Source organism: Vidua macroura, chromosome Z, assembly GCF_024509145.1.
Source record: "Vidua macroura isolate BioBank_ID:100142 chromosome Z, ASM2450914v1, whole genome shotgun sequence".
In the NCBI taxonomy this organism is placed as follows: Eukaryota; Metazoa; Chordata; class Aves; order Passeriformes; family Viduidae; genus Vidua; species Vidua macroura.
The window spans coordinates 47,352,882-47,369,831 of NC_071611.1; positions in this window are offsets into that span (position 1 = coordinate 47,352,882).

Genomic DNA, 16,950 nt, shown 5'->3' on the forward strand with positions numbered 1-16,950 from the left:
TGAAAAAGAAGGCAATGCTTCAATACATGCTCCATATTGTCAACTCAGGGCAAAGGCAAAAGCTTGTTTATCCTCCCTTTTAGACTGTGTGTTGACTACCTTCAGAGAGACAGTATGCACCGGACTTAAATGTGTTAAAGTTATTCTCATAATATCTGATATTCTAGTTAAAATATACTTTATGTGTGGAAGCAGAATAGGAATAGGAACACTTGAGTACCAGAAATTTCAATAGCCGAGCCTGTTATGAAAGTTCTTGAGAAGGTGACATCTTTTTTAAGCATTCAGATTAATATATAATAACATAATTATCCCATAGCCCAAGAAAACTGTGAGGTGACTCAGAATAGAGAATTAGAATCTCATGAAAATCTGAGCACTGTAGCAAAGCTATGAGAGAATTTTGTCAAGATTAATTAGCCATTTTGGCAGTACCTTACTTACTTAATTTTAAATAAGTTTCTTCTCCTTTATTTCCTGAATGCAGTATTGTAAAGGCTGCAGAGTCACCAGTTAAAGTTTTAAAAGAATAAAGAATTTTTTTCCCACCACAGCAATAACTCCAAGTCTAGCAAAAAAAGTGTTCAAAGTGGCATTGATATTCTTAATCAGTGTCATGGCAGCACTGCTGTGTGCATCCTACTGCTTTAGAATCTAATTAAAATTTAAGTTTTCTGTAGGACTGACATCTCAAAAGAAAGAATGTAGCATGAAATAACACATATCTCTTTATCTTTGTAATACAGTATTTAGCAACTTTGTTTTGAAGGATCTCAGATTATCTCTTCCTCCCTTCCATCCTCTCCCTATTTCCCCAGTTCTAGTTCAGAAAAATGTCTTCTGGTTTAAGACCAGCTTTGAGAATTTGAAACAAAATTTTGTTTTCATCCTATTTTAAGATGTAACCCACAATTTTTTGTATGCCTCCTTTAAAAAATCATTAGTGTCTCAGGTCTTCTGAATCCTTACACATTCTTGCAAAGTTCCATTATTAAAACCACGTAAATATTTCATTACACTTTATTAGCATAGAGGACACAAAAGGGTTAAAAAATTCCACATTAAGTGCAATATGTATAAAAATGAGATAGGCAGTAATTCCTTAACATTTTACTCAGAGCCTGAAGTTCTTCTTCATATCTAAACCTACTGTTTAGAAAAGGATCTACTATGGACTCCAATACTTACTGTTTTGGCAATTACTTTACAGACTAAACTTGGCTTATGGGAAGCAAAATATTTTTAAGGTTAATTCCTGTAAAACTGAATGAGGAGATGGGTGAGTCAAAATAGGTTCTTTCACCTATACACAGAAACAGGTTCAACTCCAGGACTGCAGCTATGAATCAAGCTGTCTAAAAGTTTGTTTTGCAAAAAGTGTGCACCTCTGAAGACAGTAAACAGCTGAGTACAAGAAGGCAAAGTAAATTTATGTCCTAAAAATTTAGGAAATTTTCCCTATGGTGCCGTTCTCGCCCACTCTTATTAAAGGGAGCTCATCACTGATTTCAAAAGTGACATAGTGAAGATGGCTGTTAAACACCTACCCTTGTTCTGCAAAACTGGATTTTGCCTGCTCTCACAGGAGATAGAGACAGCTGTACATAGGTTTGATCTGCAGGATGCTTGAGTGAAAACAACTGTGTTGTCTAGAGATCATAGAATAATTTAATTTGGAAGGGGCCCACAGGGATGATCCAAGTCCTACCACAGGCTTTATACTTAAGTGTACATGGCAATAATTCAGATTTAATCTTGACTTAAATGAGCTTCGGTTAGGACAGTAAAACTGTTTGATAAAGGCCAAGGAGGCAGATAGGGCAGAATGAGTCAATAGGTCATAAGCTTTTGGATATTGGCGCTCTGCTTTGAATTTACCAATGATTTGTCTCTGATCTGTGAGAAAATGGTTACATTCAGATAGGTTTATGAACAGGAAGGTGTTTTAAACATAGATTGAGTCTTGCTTTGTCATAGACATTCAGTGTTCACATTCATTTTAAAGTTAGCTTCCTTCCTGGAGTGTATCCCCTCTGCCTTGTACTGGGAAAGATCACTTAAAGCAGTGTTTCAAGAATTAAAACAATATGATTCAGTTTTGCACTGTGCTTCAGATAGTCTTGTAAGCTTCAGCACCTCTTACTTCCTACATCTAAGAGATGTGAGATCAGGGTGGAGATCATATTATATCCTTGTTTTGATGGCTAGTCTGAAGACAAACAAACCAGATGACATTGGTCTTCAGTGATATGACAACAGAATTGTTATAATAATAACATAATGTACCCATATCTCAATATAACTCAGCTGCATCTTACAGCAAGCTAGTTTTATGACCGAAAACTGTCCTCTTTTCCAAATGAAAGCTGTATTACCAATTTTTTAAAAATGTTGATGCATTGAAATTATTTCCCTTTAGCTTAAAGTATTTGATCAATTTTGTTAACCTTGTAAGTCAGTGGCAATGTTTATTTGTTAGTATGCTACATTTGGAATTTAGGATACGTTTTAAAGAAGTTCAATAAGATCCATTGGCTGCCTGATTGACAAACAAAGGCTTTATAAGCATTCTTTTCATAATTTACAATTGCCAAATAAAACACTGTGATAAGAAGGGAAGACATTTCAGGAATCTATGAAGCATTTGCAATGAGAAAAAATATTTTTTCTGTTTTTTTTTGCCTGGGATTGCAAGACACCAATCCTCTCCATAGCACATAATAAAACAGAGTATTTAAAAGCTCATCTTGATAACATTGTAGAAGGCAGAAAACCACATGAATTTTTAGTGTTCAGCTTGAGATGGCCCTTAGCTGATGTAAATCAGCTTTTAATTTATTTGTTGTACGTTGCATGTAGGCATGTGTGCTTGTAGGACTCATTTGCTTCCAGCACAAGTATTTGGGAACAACATATGCCAATACATTAAGATTTTGCCTCTGCTATTCTTTCAAATTTCAGGGCTCTGAAATCGAAGACATCCCAACAGAAAAGGATGGCATCCCATTATGGAGAATGCAATTATCATTTCTTGTACATTGGGTGCTTAACCTACTCAGTAATTAAGCTCCCATTAGAGGAGCTTGTACATCAGTTACTTGGCCAAACAATAACTACTTCAGAATGAATCATCCATCCTGGGTAATCCACCCATGAGTATTAGGCTCACTTTTCACCTGAAAAGTTTATTGTCAGGCCAGGCAGCCCCCTGAGTGCATTAGCCCAACCCATGTGAGTGAAGCATGAAGCAATTAAAATCACACAGGTCCATGTGACCAGCTGGGATGCACCCAAGGATGGAAGGAGCTGGCCAGTGTCATAACTTCTCCACCAGCTCCATTTCTGCCAACTTCATCTCTGCCCTCTTGGATTACGTAGATTTCTGATCATGATAACGGAAAGATAAGGGTTATATGGATTTTCAAGACAGGCAAGACAGGATGCAGGGATTCACATGCTGGTCAGCCACAGCTCAGTTCCTTGAAAGGTGATAGAAAAATTCCTCCTGGAAGCCACTTCCAGCCATGGAAAGGACAAGAAGGTGATTGGAAATAGTCCAGTCAGATAGATTTACCAGGGAAAAATGGTGCTCAACCAACCTGATTGCCATCTACAGTGAAAGGGAAGGAAGTTCTACATTTAAGTAAGGCCTTTGGCATGGTCTTCCATGGACTACTTGTAGCCAGACCAGTGAGATACAGGGTATGTACACCATAAAATGCACGGAAAATTGGTTGGACTGCCAGGTTCAAAAGGTGGTGATAGCAGCATGAGGCCCAGTTAGAAGAAGTATTTTTCAAAGACTAGCAGTGGGACCAGTAAAGTTCATTGCCTTCATTAATGACCTGGATGATGTGTTGAACTGCAGCACTCTTAGTGTGTTTGCCGATGACATCAAATGTGGGTTTGTGCCAAAATGCGCTGAAAGATAGGGTTGCTGTTTAAGCAGAACAGGTTTGTTGAACAAACACCAGTGTAAATGCGATCCTCTGGAATGGACAAAGCCCTGCCTTAGGACAGGCTGGTGCCAACCAGCTGGCAACAGCTCTACAGAAAATGACCAGGGATCCTGGCAGGATGCAATTTGGCCAGGAGTCAGAAGGGCACTGATGCAGCAAAACATTGCAGCAACAAGGCTAAGGGATCCTCCACAGGTTCTCAGCAGTGGTAAGACCACTCCTGGTGTGCTATCCTGGGCTCACAGCAGAGAACAAATGCTAACATACAGGAAGGAGTCCAGTGGAAGTTCCCCTGTGATGGCAGGAACACAGGGCACATGCAGGAAGTGGAGTTCAATGAGCTTGTTCAGCCTTGTGAAGAGGAGGGAAAGGGGAGACCAGGCTATGATTACTGCCTCGTGGGAAGGTACAAATTCTACTCAGGAATGCACAGAAACAGGTTTAGAGGGAACAGGCATACGCTGGAATGTGGGAAAACCCCATTAGGGATGAGGAAAAACTTCTGCAACACAATGATGTTAGCAACTTTGGAACAAAGTTCAGGGTGGTCCTTGGAGATATTCAAACATTAAGTTAACAAAGTCCTGGCACAACCTGATCTAACCGGAGCTGTTTCAAAGTGGGAGTTGGAGCAGACTGCCTATAAAATCTTCCAATCTAAATTATCCTGTGATTACTTTTTAATGGTGAATTCTTTCAGCTGAAACAACTCAACTTCTTTGGAAAACAAATTTAGAGGAAAACAAAATTTTTTGTGTAAGTTCTAACTGATAAGAACACCTTTGTTGATAAGAATACAAATGTGGCTTTGCATTCTTTTCCCTGGTCCGGGGCAGCTCTGGAGAGCCCGGCTAAAGGCACTGCTTCTCGGCCAGACCGGGGTGCTGCCCAGCCCGGGCGCTGTGGCCTATTGGCATGGGCTGGCCGCGCTCTGTAACCGGCACTGGGACGAGGTAAAGAGGTGAAGGAAGGTGCACCCTGTCCTTTGCGGTTGGCTGGAGAAGGTTTATTGTCGCGTGGTGCTGCGATGGAGGGCAGCGACTGCCCCCAACGTCCGCATGGACAAAATGGCGATGGGACTGAGGGCACATGGGATTTTATAGGGGGCGGGCAGACGTGGGCGGAAGCCCTCCCGCCCAATGGGGACAGGCAATGTGGCAATGATGTGGGCCACAGTAACCAACGGGAATATGACAGGGCTCCGGGATGAACAGGGATGCGGGGATGGGGTAACTGACAAGGAAGTTTCAGGAATGAACAGGGGATGGTTACAGGATTGACGTGGGGAATTTCCAGTGGCAGGCAGCCTGGAGTGAACCATCACGGGGGGAACAGGGGTGTACACAGAACTGGCTGACTAACATTATAAAACTCCTAATCTGAATGCAACCCAGGATGCAACAACAAATGTTTTGGCAGAACTGTTTTAAATATATCAAGCCAAATGAATTTGATTAAACTTACAGGTACAGAAATTAGCTTTGCTCTTAGAATAATGCCTTTTATTAGAAGGGTGGTTTTCTCTTTAGCTAACAGCAGTGTTGCCCCAGGATCTGTGCCTCACAGACTCCCAGAGGAACAAAGTACCCTTTTAGAATGCAGCCAGGTAGACAGACGAAGGCACATATTTTATCTGCTTATAATGATGTTGGAATTTTGCTTTTAACATAAATTATACCTGTTAAGAAAAGCAGATTCACCTGCCTAGACAAATGGAAAATGCCAACCGACTTCATAAGAAGAAAACAATAATTTTTGCTGTGTTCCATCAACATTTCTCCAATAAGGGTTTCAAACCACACACTGAATATACTCCAGCTGCAGAAGAAGGAACAATGAACAATTTCCTTATCAATGTTTAGAGATTGTCTGAAATTCATCTTCATAAGAAGATGGCACCACTCTCTTTTAGACATCTAAGGTAGCAAAGTAATATAACTGAGGCTGAGGAAGCTTCATTCTCCTTTGCTTAGACTCAAGGGGAAGCAGAGACGACTGGATAAGGGAGTAGGCTTTGGGAAAATGCCCACAGCTAAGAAGGATTGGCATTATCCCAGCTTTCCTTGCAAGGGAAAAGGAAAAGCTGGAAAGAAAAATTTTTAAGTGGTTATGATGCTGAGAGTAGCACAAAGGAAAAGTAAGTAAAAAGTTGTCATTGTAACAGTCCACAGAGAGGGGACCTCTTCTGTAGCTCTGTCAACCCAGGTGTCACTGGCAATGAAGCAGGGATCAGCTGTGCTTTATCCCTTCTCATGGCAAAAGGAAAGGATGATTGATTGTTTCCTGAAGATAAACCTGAAACTATGTCTGCCTGTGTAACAGTTATGACCAGTGGTGTATATTAAAAGTTACAGTAGTTTATCATTTTGTCCTCGTTTTTGAGTCATAATGGCTGCAGGCCGTATTTTCTGCTATGAATACGTGTGATACAGCAAGAGTTTTAGGGTGCTTATATCAAAGGGACTGTAGTTTAAGGACTGGCACTTTGTCACAGTGGCTCAGCAGCACTGCTGTGCACAGAACCAGAACCTGAAATGCGAGAAGCATACTGGTAAACATGCAAGTCTAAGACTGTCTTGCAGAAAAGCCTTTAGATGTGGATTAGGGCGTATGCTTTTTCTCATTTCCTTTCACATGACACTGCTCCATTATTCTTGTCTTTAAAAGTCATCTATTGGTATAATGCTGTGTATTACTGCATAGTGTGAAAGTCACATCACTCTCACTATTATTTTAATAGAAATACATTTCTGCAGCAAATACTCTTGTTTGAAGAGCATGTCAGAGAGTCAGACAAGGCATTGGCAACACCAGTACAGATTTACTTTCAAGTATTAGCATCCCATCTTCTTTATTACCATTCAAAATAAATGTTTCATCTGCTAGGTTCACAAGTGAATACCTGACTTTTCATCCCAGTGTATGTTCTTACTTAGATTTTATAGAGCAGTTTCAGGGTGTACTTCTATGGCCTTTGTGGACTCTCCAGACTGATTTTACTGTAATACATCTCCTTGTCCTATTAAATTTTTTTTTCTTGCCACAGAAAGCTAACCCAGTGTGAAACAACTGAAAAAAACCCTCCAACCCTATCTTGAAGGAAACTGGTAACCCTATGAGAAGCATCTATTTTTAAGACTATGCTGACAGGAAATTGTTGTCTCAAATGAAAAAGGTCCTGTTCTGCTAAAGAATGCACTGCATCGTGCACATTTGAGATTTTGGAAGGATCTTGAATGAGAGCTATGGTGCTGTTGACCCACTGCCAGCTCCCTCTGGATGCGGTCTCTCACCCTCACCTCACAACCTGTCAGGTTTTCCCATCCCAACCATGCTTGGCAGATACTGGAAGAAGTGAAGGCTCTCTGTGCCTCTGCAGGGTTTTACCTGGCCCTAGATGCTGCAAGCCTTACAAGAAAAACAAGCCACCTCCATCCCTGTGGCCCAACCACACCCTTTTAAAGGAATTTACTGTATATGCTGCATTGTACAATCACTGGCATTGACGATTGCATCACAGCGATGAACGCAAAACCAAGGGTGCCAATCTCAGTGAAAGTATCATGTCTTTCAGCTCCTAAGGGACTCCTGTGCACTTGAAAACATGCACAGTTTCTCACAGCTTTCCTCCTCCAGGGACTTTTTTCTTACCCTACTTGGGCAGAGGGGTATCAGGAGTTATGGCATGCTGCCTGAGGCATGGAGGCACCTGCAAGTGGGTTTAAAGAAGAGCAAGATAAAACTTGTGCAATGAGGTGCGACAACTCTTTTATATGTTTGCTCGTTGACGTGCACTTTGCAAACCCAGAGGGGTCAGGTGGAGGAGGGCTTAACAGGTCTGACGGCCACAGACAGCAGACCAGCTCACGCCATGTTTTGAAAGAGTGGTGGACATACCAGCAGTCTGCTGAAGCTCAAACAGCACTCCCATACAAAACTGCCGGCAGGAGTGATTCCACCTCAAGCTCCCATTAACACCATCTTTCCACATAAACCATTTTATCTGTATTTCGTATATGGAGGGTGACACACTGGTCTGTTTCTCCTCCTGCTGGCCATCAGTTAAATTACTGCTAACATTGAGAGATCACAGCACAGGATTAAAATAAATTGAAAGGAGTAGAGATCTGGCTACTTGAAGTACAACTGAGAAATACTGAAAAATACCTGCAACAACTTATCTGATTAAAGCAGAGAGAAAATGACCTAGAACTAAAATTTTCCCTTTTTGAGCACTTTCTGAACAGCTCTCTTAAAAGAACAGAATAGAGATGATGATAACAATGATAAATCATTTAAGTTTCTGCATATAAAATGCTCTTGTGCTGTCAGAGAAACAAAAACATTTTTCAGAGTAGCCTTTGCTGTTGCAGAAAGGAAAGGGTTTGTTGGTCACAGAAGTCAGGAGACCTGTGTTTTTATTTCCAGCTGGGCTGCACATTTCCTGTGTGACCTTGCAACTCCCCCATACCTCCGTTTCCCATTTTTTATAGTGCATAATAAATATCTTGATGAAGCAAGGCTTATACTCTGCTCACAGAAACAATTTGCAACTCTTTATTCACATGGTGCCAGAAAAGTCTAAAGTTTCCTTTAATGACTTAATGAGATCAGGAGTAATGGCAGGGGGATTCTTGCCTGTGCAAACAAGGAGTTTGTCACTCTCTTTCTCAGTGACATTTGGGAGGCTGCTTTTGGAGAAGTGTGGTCTTCTTGGCTCTTTGGGGTGCTACAGAAATCGAAAGTTGGGAGGAGGTGTCAAAATTGCCCTGCAGGAGTGGGAGGTGAATGAAAGAAATAGTCCCCAGGCTACTGAAACTTACTAGATCCTTCACAAGCCAGGTTTCTTTTTCAGGCTCTTACCAACACACCCTTCTGCCTTTTTCTGGACACAGAGGAACATACTACCTTTATGCCTTATTTAGTTTCATTCCTCTGAAGTGCATTTAAAGGGATGATGTCTTGCTGTCCATGTGCACTTGTGGAAACTAATGCAAAATTCTACTACATCAGCACAAAACTTTACCTTATTACACGAGTTTTCATTTTGCCCAGGTGAAAACACTTCACTTCCAGGGGAAGGAAATTGAAAGGCATCATCTCATCTTCTCCATCTTAACCTATGCTCCCACAGCTTCTAACCAAACACCACACATAGCTATACTTATGCAATACAGAATGAAATGAACAGGGCTAATGCCTTTATTAATGTTCAGATCTTTATTAAAAAGATCAGCTGGGCAGGGGGCTCGACGCAGAGCTCGCCCCCGCAGTCGTAGCTTTCCCAGGCAGCCGAAAGAAAGGCGGCGTGCAGAGTCAGTCACTGGAGTCCCGAGCAGCAGCTGTCCTTTCTTTTTTCCTTGTGGCACACCGGTGGCCCGAGGATGAGGAGGCGTGGTGTGCAGAGTCTGTTGCTGAAGTCCAGAACAACAGCTGTCCCCGCTCCTTCCATGGTGGCAGCACCAGGGCTCTCTGTCTCTATCTCCCTGCTTCTCAGAGCCTAATATAGTCTGTTCTCTCTTAGGTGATGGCGACGGTCAAAAGCCAGTCAGGGGATGTGTTTCCCTCTTCCTCAGCTAGGGCATTTATCTAGACTCCTCTATTGTGTTCAGTTTTTGATTTATATTCATTTTTATCTCCTAAAAATACTCCCATGATCCTAAGGGGTTTTTATTTGCATGTTAGTCCCAGAATGGCAGCGTGGAGGGGTGGGAGGCCAGGTAGTTTAGAGAAAACAAACAGAGCAATTAGCTAATTAGCATTTCAATATCGGTACTTAGCTAGAGTTAGTTGTTTTCTTTTAGTGTTGCTATGGGAACTAGGAAAGCCCTGCCCGTGTCTCTGGGGAACACCTGGAAACTGTTCATAACACAGAAGACCTGGTGTGATTCCAGGGATTTTCCAGAAAATTTTTTCCCAGCCTGAGCCCAAGCAGAATCTCCTGAAGCAAGTCTGGCAACCTGTGGTATATATGCCAAAAACAATTCAAGGGCTGGTTTCAAATGACACACGAAATAGGAAACCCACTGCCAGCACAAAGCTGGAGGTATTTTAACATGGGAAAGGCATTGTCTGTCATAGCCTCTGGGATTTCCTTCTAGAGAATAGTAGGGTGTGTGTGGAGGCTGGTGAGTACATTCTGCATCCCATTGGGATGTGACTGGGATGTTTCTCCTGCTCAGCAGCATGGAGGTCCCTGTGGAGGTCCCAAGGCTGAGGGATGGGCACAGCTCTTTGATTTAGGAAATGTCAGGCTCTCTCAGCACCTTGGAAATTAGGGTGGTTCACAGAACCCATGCCATCCCAGAAAAACAGAAGGTCATGGCATTATAAATAAAACCTAAGCCATCATTCAAGTCCAAGAACCCTCTATTAAGGTCGCAGTTTGTGTTCATGAGCTTTTAGGAATGTCAGACTGAAAAACTGAGTGAAGATTGTTATGAACAGTTTCCAGGTATTCTCCAGAAACGTGGTCAGGGCTTTCCTAGTTCCCATGGCAACACTAAAAGACCGATATTGAAATGCTAATTAGCTAATTGCTCTGTTTGTTTTCTTTAAACTACCTGGGAACAACCGGCCCCCCACCCCTCCACGCTGCCACTCTGAGACTAACATGCAAATAGAAACCCCTTAGGATCATGGGAGTATTTTTAGGAGGGAAAAAAAGAATATAAATCAGAAACTGAACACAGTAGAGAAATCCAGGCAAATGCCCTAGCTGAGGAAGAGGGAAACACATCCCCTGATTGACTGTTAACTGTCGCTATCACCTATGAAGGAACAGACTAGATTAGGCTCTGAGAAGTAGGGTGATAGAGAGACAGAGAGCCCTGGTACTGCCACCAAGGAAGGGGCAGAGACAGCTGTTGTTCTGGACTTCAGCAACAGACTCTGCACACCACGCCTCCTCATCCTCGGGCCACCGGTGTGCCACAAGGAAAGGAGAAAGGACAGCTGCTGCTCGGGATTCCAGTGACCGACTCTGCACGCCGCCTTCCTTCTGGCTGCCTGGGAAAGCTACGACTGCGGGGGCGAGCTCTGCGTCGAGCCCCCTGCCCAGCTGATCTTTTTAATAAAGAGCTGAACATTAATAAAGGCATTAGCCCTGTTCATTTCAAAGATGTCCAGCTCATTTCACAGTGGCTTTTAGCTGGTTTAAACAACCTGGCAAGGGAAGGTGTTTTTTGCATGAATTTATGAGTACAGGAAGCAGTTTAAGAAAGATGCAACCTGTAAGTTCCTGTGTTTCTTCCTCTTAAGCAAGGATCATCCTTGAAAACAATGAGACTGAAGTTCTGATTTGCCTTTTTTAAACTGTGTTCCTGCCAAAGAGTACAGATCACTTCTTGTGCCAGAGAATTAATCCATGAAACCTGGCATTCTCATCCTTTGCCATTAACCCCAGTGTTTCACCATGTCTGCTCTCTGCCACTTAGACACTGGCATTTGTGAAGCCTTCATCTTTCTGGTAGACGTGTAGCAAAGATGAAAGCTGGAGTTTGTGGTGAGACCTCTTCTGCTCCAGGAGACACAACTTCTAAAGTGCACACACTGCCTTTGGGGTGTATTGAGGGCAAAATTGCTCAGGGGAGCATGTAGTGTTTTCAGAAAAGCGCTGGTGGGCAGGACACTTTCCTTGGTCTGACACACCCAACCTGTCACAAAGCTCTAGTTAGGACCAGCCTGTAAGTTAAGTGCTATTAAATGGTAGCTGTGGTATTAACACATATCACTGCCCATCTCCAGCGTGGATGTTTAAAAGGCAGATGGTGATTTTGCAGGCAGCACTGAACAATGCTTGAGTGTTCTTGAAAATTTTGTGCACAAGCAATACACAGGATTGAACAAAAAAATGCCTGCTTTGGGCTCCAGTCTCTCCGGTGTGAGAAATTTGCCAGCCAGGAGAGGTAAAGAGCTGGAGTGCCAGTGAACCTAGGCCAGATTTTTCACTAGATATATTTTGGTCAGTCCTGTGAGTTAAGTAGGAGCCCTTGTCAGACGGTCTGTAGAGCACAGCCGTAGAACAGCCTGTGCAGGAGCACAATGGCAATACTGTTTCCCATAGACTAAAATAGTGAATCATGGCTTCCTCTTGCTATTGTTGTTCATGTAACCTTTACAATAATTTATATTTAGATTAGTTGCCCTTTGGATAGGTGCATGTGCTTTTTTTTAAAGGGTTGCTAAGGTAACTGATGATTTCCTTATTTCATCCTGTGTTAGAGGACATTTTACTTCTTAGTGAGCCTGAACTCGAGACTCATTGAAAACAGATACTTGTTTATCATGAGTTTCAGTACTTCTATAGTTATCAAGCAGAGGACTCTTAATGTGTATTACGGAGTGTTGATTGTACTGCTTCATTTTAATGGTAAAAGAAGAGCTACTGTAACTTACATGAATTGTTGAATCTCAACAATAAGGGAGTGGAATTTTTGGGATTTGAATCTTTAGAAGTCTTTTGACACTTTCTTATAAAGTTTTACTCGGCCTGTTTGTTTTGCTCTTTTCTTTCCTCTGGTTATAAGCGCAGTTACTGCTGTGCACACAACAAACAAACAAACCCCCAACAAACAAACCAAACCAAACCAAACCAAACCAAACCAAACCAAACCAAATCAAACCAAACCAAACTACCAAAGGAACTCTGTGTGGGTAGATGGCAGTGTGCCTCTGCTTGACCTGACCAATTCTCTCTTTGAAGAAAGGAATTGAAGTTTTATAAATCAAAGAGCTGAAGGGAAGAATGATTCCTAGTTTTCCTCTCTTCTCTTTTACTTATTCAAATTCAGAGGCCCAAGAACTAAGGGGCCACAGAAGCTGAGATGCTTGTCTCTCAGCTATAGGAAACTTAATATCCACCTTCAAAATAAATAGCAAAGTTCCCAATGTCTTTGCCCTCTACCACTTTGTGGCACACGACAAAAGCAGAAAAGTTCTCCGGCTTCTGTAAAAAACCCTAACATGTCATCATCCTATATTAGGCGGCCAGCTGACTCCATAAATCCTCTGAGCCCCTGTGTGCTGTGTAGCAGCAGCTGTCTCACCCTGCCTGGGCACACTGTGAGGTGCCTGCTCCCAGCAGCCTGCCTGTGATGTGAGCAAACAGCCCACAGAGCAGCAATGCCCTGGGATAGGCCCAGCGATGGGTACCAGATGACCTGACTGGGAATTTCCCTTCTCTCACTGAAACTCCCTTGTGTGCCCTGCTCTGGCAGATTTATCCCCAAATTCTATGGCTTGTCTGCAGCAGTGGGTTTGAGAAAGTTAGCCTCAGACAGCTCCCACTGCCTATCCAGAGTGTGCATTTGTGCAAGGCACCAGTCCTGCTGGAAGCACAGCGCCATGGTCCAGTAGCCAGTGACTGGCATCCATGCTGGTGTGCAGAGGTAAAAGAAGTTTCTCCAGGAAACACTGGTTGTAGGTTTATAAGTAGTCTCTAATTTGATGAGTTAAAGGACAAAGGTGAGTACATTTTATTATTTAATCTGTCATAAAGTTCAGTGCAATTCAAGGTTGTTGTAAAAAATTAGAAATGTTTACCTAATCTTTCTCCATCTGATTCATTGTGAATTGTGTGATATGTCCTCAAGTGACAGAGGAATGTATTACTATAATTAAGAAACAAGCAGATAAGAGTTTTAAAGGCTATATCCCTGGTTTTATGTAAAACAATATTTTCCCACAACAAAATCCCACAGAAATTCTTCAGACTTTCATCCTGAGAATTTCCACAGCTAGCATTTCTACCTCTCTCCTCATCCCTCCCTCACTAAGGGATTTTTATAATACTCTCGAGTAAGAGACACCAACATGAGAACAATATGGTTGATACTATTCTCCTATTTGACCACAGCAGAGGATGTTATTTTGAGTCACTATAAATAAAAAGTTCCAGTTCTTCATCAAGACTAAAAATTTGTGTCAGAAGGTGTCTCAAACTATGAGAAGTGTGAAATGTGAAGTGTGAAAATCTACACTATGCATTTTCTCCAGTCTAATTTGGTTGGTAAAGTGATGGTTTTTGAGGAGAATAATCATTTGAAAAAAACTATATTCTAATCAAAGCTTTCCATATGAAAAAATTACTTATATGAAAAATTTTCTTGTCAATACTATTTAATTTTCTTTTTAGTTGGCAATTTAAAAATTGTACTTTGATTTCTGAAAGTATTTTAATTCAAAGATCTTTTAGAATTAAGTCTATGGTCAATCATTTAGATATTGATTATTATTGAGAATAAGCTTATGGTCAAAATTAAATCAAAATTCATTATGACATTTTGTTTTTCAAAACTTTTTGCTTTTAAATGTTTTTCTTACTTTTAGGACATTTGTCCTAACTGGGTTTGGGACTTTGTATTCCATGCTGAAAACTTGACTTGGCGGCAGGAACTATTTCCCTCTTGAGATTTCCAGTTTAAAAAGGAGGTATTTACCTGGTGAGTGCATAAAAAGATACAAACACAGAGCAGGAGTAAGCAACTGGAAAAGGCACAGAAAACATCTTGCAGATCCTGAGTTTATTCCAAGTCCTCAGTCATTTTCTTCTGAATATTTGCCCTGTTTTACATAAATTAAAAGCTGGTCAGGAGAACCACAACAATTCATTCTTGGAAAGGCCAATTCTTTCCAAATGACCAGGGAATTTTAAACCACCTTTGATTGCCCATGGAAGAAAGGTGCACCTCTGGAGTCATTATAGTTTCTCCAAGAGCAGTGCCAGCACTCTCTAACTGGGAGAAATCCCAGCTGTGACCTCTTGAAGCACAGTGGGGCTATGGAATGCAGTGGCCTCTCCAGAGCTAAGACTTTCTCTGTGCCAGGTTAGGACTTGGATTGTGTGCAGAGTGCATGGGAAAGGGAGGCTGCTCCTGGAGGAGATGTGATATTCCCACACTGGCTCAGGTTGATCATTTGGTCTGTTGAAAGGCATGTTGGAGTATGTTTGCAGCAATTGTTTCCCAACCAGAGTGGGAGAGTCACTGGATGAGTAAATGTGGTTAAACCCCTGCCTGCCAGTGGGGAAGCAGAAGATAACACATTGCAAATTGAGCACCCCGTTATTTATAGATGTATCTTTTAACTTGGAAAAAAAAAAATCAAGAAACCCTTTTAGAAGTAAGAGTTCCTTTCCTGAAAGTTGGAGTTAATCTGGAATACTTGTTGATTAATTGTTCAAGTGATTTGAAATTATCAAGAAGCTAAGCTGCAACATGTGTGAATAAGCTGGAATTTCAAGATTTTTTACTAGAAACAGATTATTGGACTTCAGAGTGCCAAAGTGAAAAGATGATATTTAAAGGTATGAGGAACAAATTAGAAAGGTCCAAAACAAAAGTAGTACTCGTTCTTGCATAACAGGACGCCCTATCTTAGCTTTTTAAAGTATGTTGAGTCTTTACCACCTCAGGTGTTTCAGGTCTGAGAAATGGTACAAAATTGATGACCATCGATGAACATCGATGTTCTGTGGACCTGTACAACCACAGTGTTTAAGCTGGCTATTTTCTTTCTTTCTATAAAATCAAAGTAAAATAGAAACAGAAGTTAAGGACACAGCCATTCACACAGAATTCTAGTAGCATATTAACACTGAGAAAGGAGAGAAAGAAGTAGGATACTTCAGAAAACTTAACCAAATCATGGCATTAACTTTGCCACGTGACATGTGGGAAAGAATTTATAAATAGAATGCTATGTATCTATTCCACTTTAGTTGTCTTCTCTGATTTCAGCACTAGTACACTACATAGCATGAAATAAAATACATAGAAAACTGTGTCAAACAAGACTTTATTACTTATTTACACAAATAATAATTAACATTAAAATTACACTATTTACAATACTTTGAAATGTCCTAGGCATCTACAGACATTCTGCTGGAACAGATTATATATAAAATATAGATGCAAGCCATCTATATCTGACTTCATAATGCATCTGCAGACCTTTATTTTGGATTTGGTACTCTCACACAGAAGAAGGAAATTCCTCCTCTGAGTGTTTCAGATAGAAACTTACCGATGTTAGAAATGGCACACATGTGAAACTATGCAGTCTATTTGAATAAACATTTCTTGTGTTCCCTTTGGTTTTTGCAAGTGTCTGATCAGCTGCTTCTCATCTGTCTTCATTTGAAAAGACAGGAGTCTGTGAAGGAAGGCAAGGGCCTCCTGTGAAATGGAAAAGGTAAACCCCCTCCCTCCAAATTACCACAATTTCAAAATAAAAAGGCTCTCAGGCAAAGATATGGGAATGGGAATAACAGTTCTTTACTAGGAAAAAAACGAAATTAAAAAAAATATAATTAGTACAAACAAATCTACTGATAGAGTCAGCAAACCAGACACGCTGAGGAGTCAGGGTGTTAGTGATAGTCCAGTTAAATGGTGGCTACTCCTCCTGCTCCTGGAGTAGCAGATGAAATGCTGTTGAAGTGATGATCCAGTAGAAGGGTGTAGTTTTCTCTGACGGTCTGGTGATAAAGTAGATGGGCCTGGTCTTCCTCTGGGAATCCAGTGAAGAGGCTGAGGCTGAGCTGCTCTCTCAAGATATGCTGATTTTATGCAGGTAGGGATGCTTGGCTCCTCCCTCTGGGTGGAGCATTTTACAATGGGATGATGTAACTTTATCAGTCATGCAGTGAGTCATTCAATGGCCCATTAACAGAAGATATCTCCCTGGAGGGAGACATTGTTCTTGGAAAAGATAAGAAAACTGCCCAACAGATAGCAAATAGAATATATGCTTATCTTACAAGCCAGGACATCATCCAACAATAATATATATTAACAGTACTACCATCTTCTTTCATAGTATATGGATAATATGTAGTAACACTCAGAGCAATGGTAAGTTAATGCCAACCATGACTGCTAGATGGTTTTGTAACACAAATAATATGATCACTCTGCACTCAGGCGTTATGCCTCAACCATGCACAACCTGAATTCCTGCCAGCTCTGTTTCACCAGCACCTTTGTAA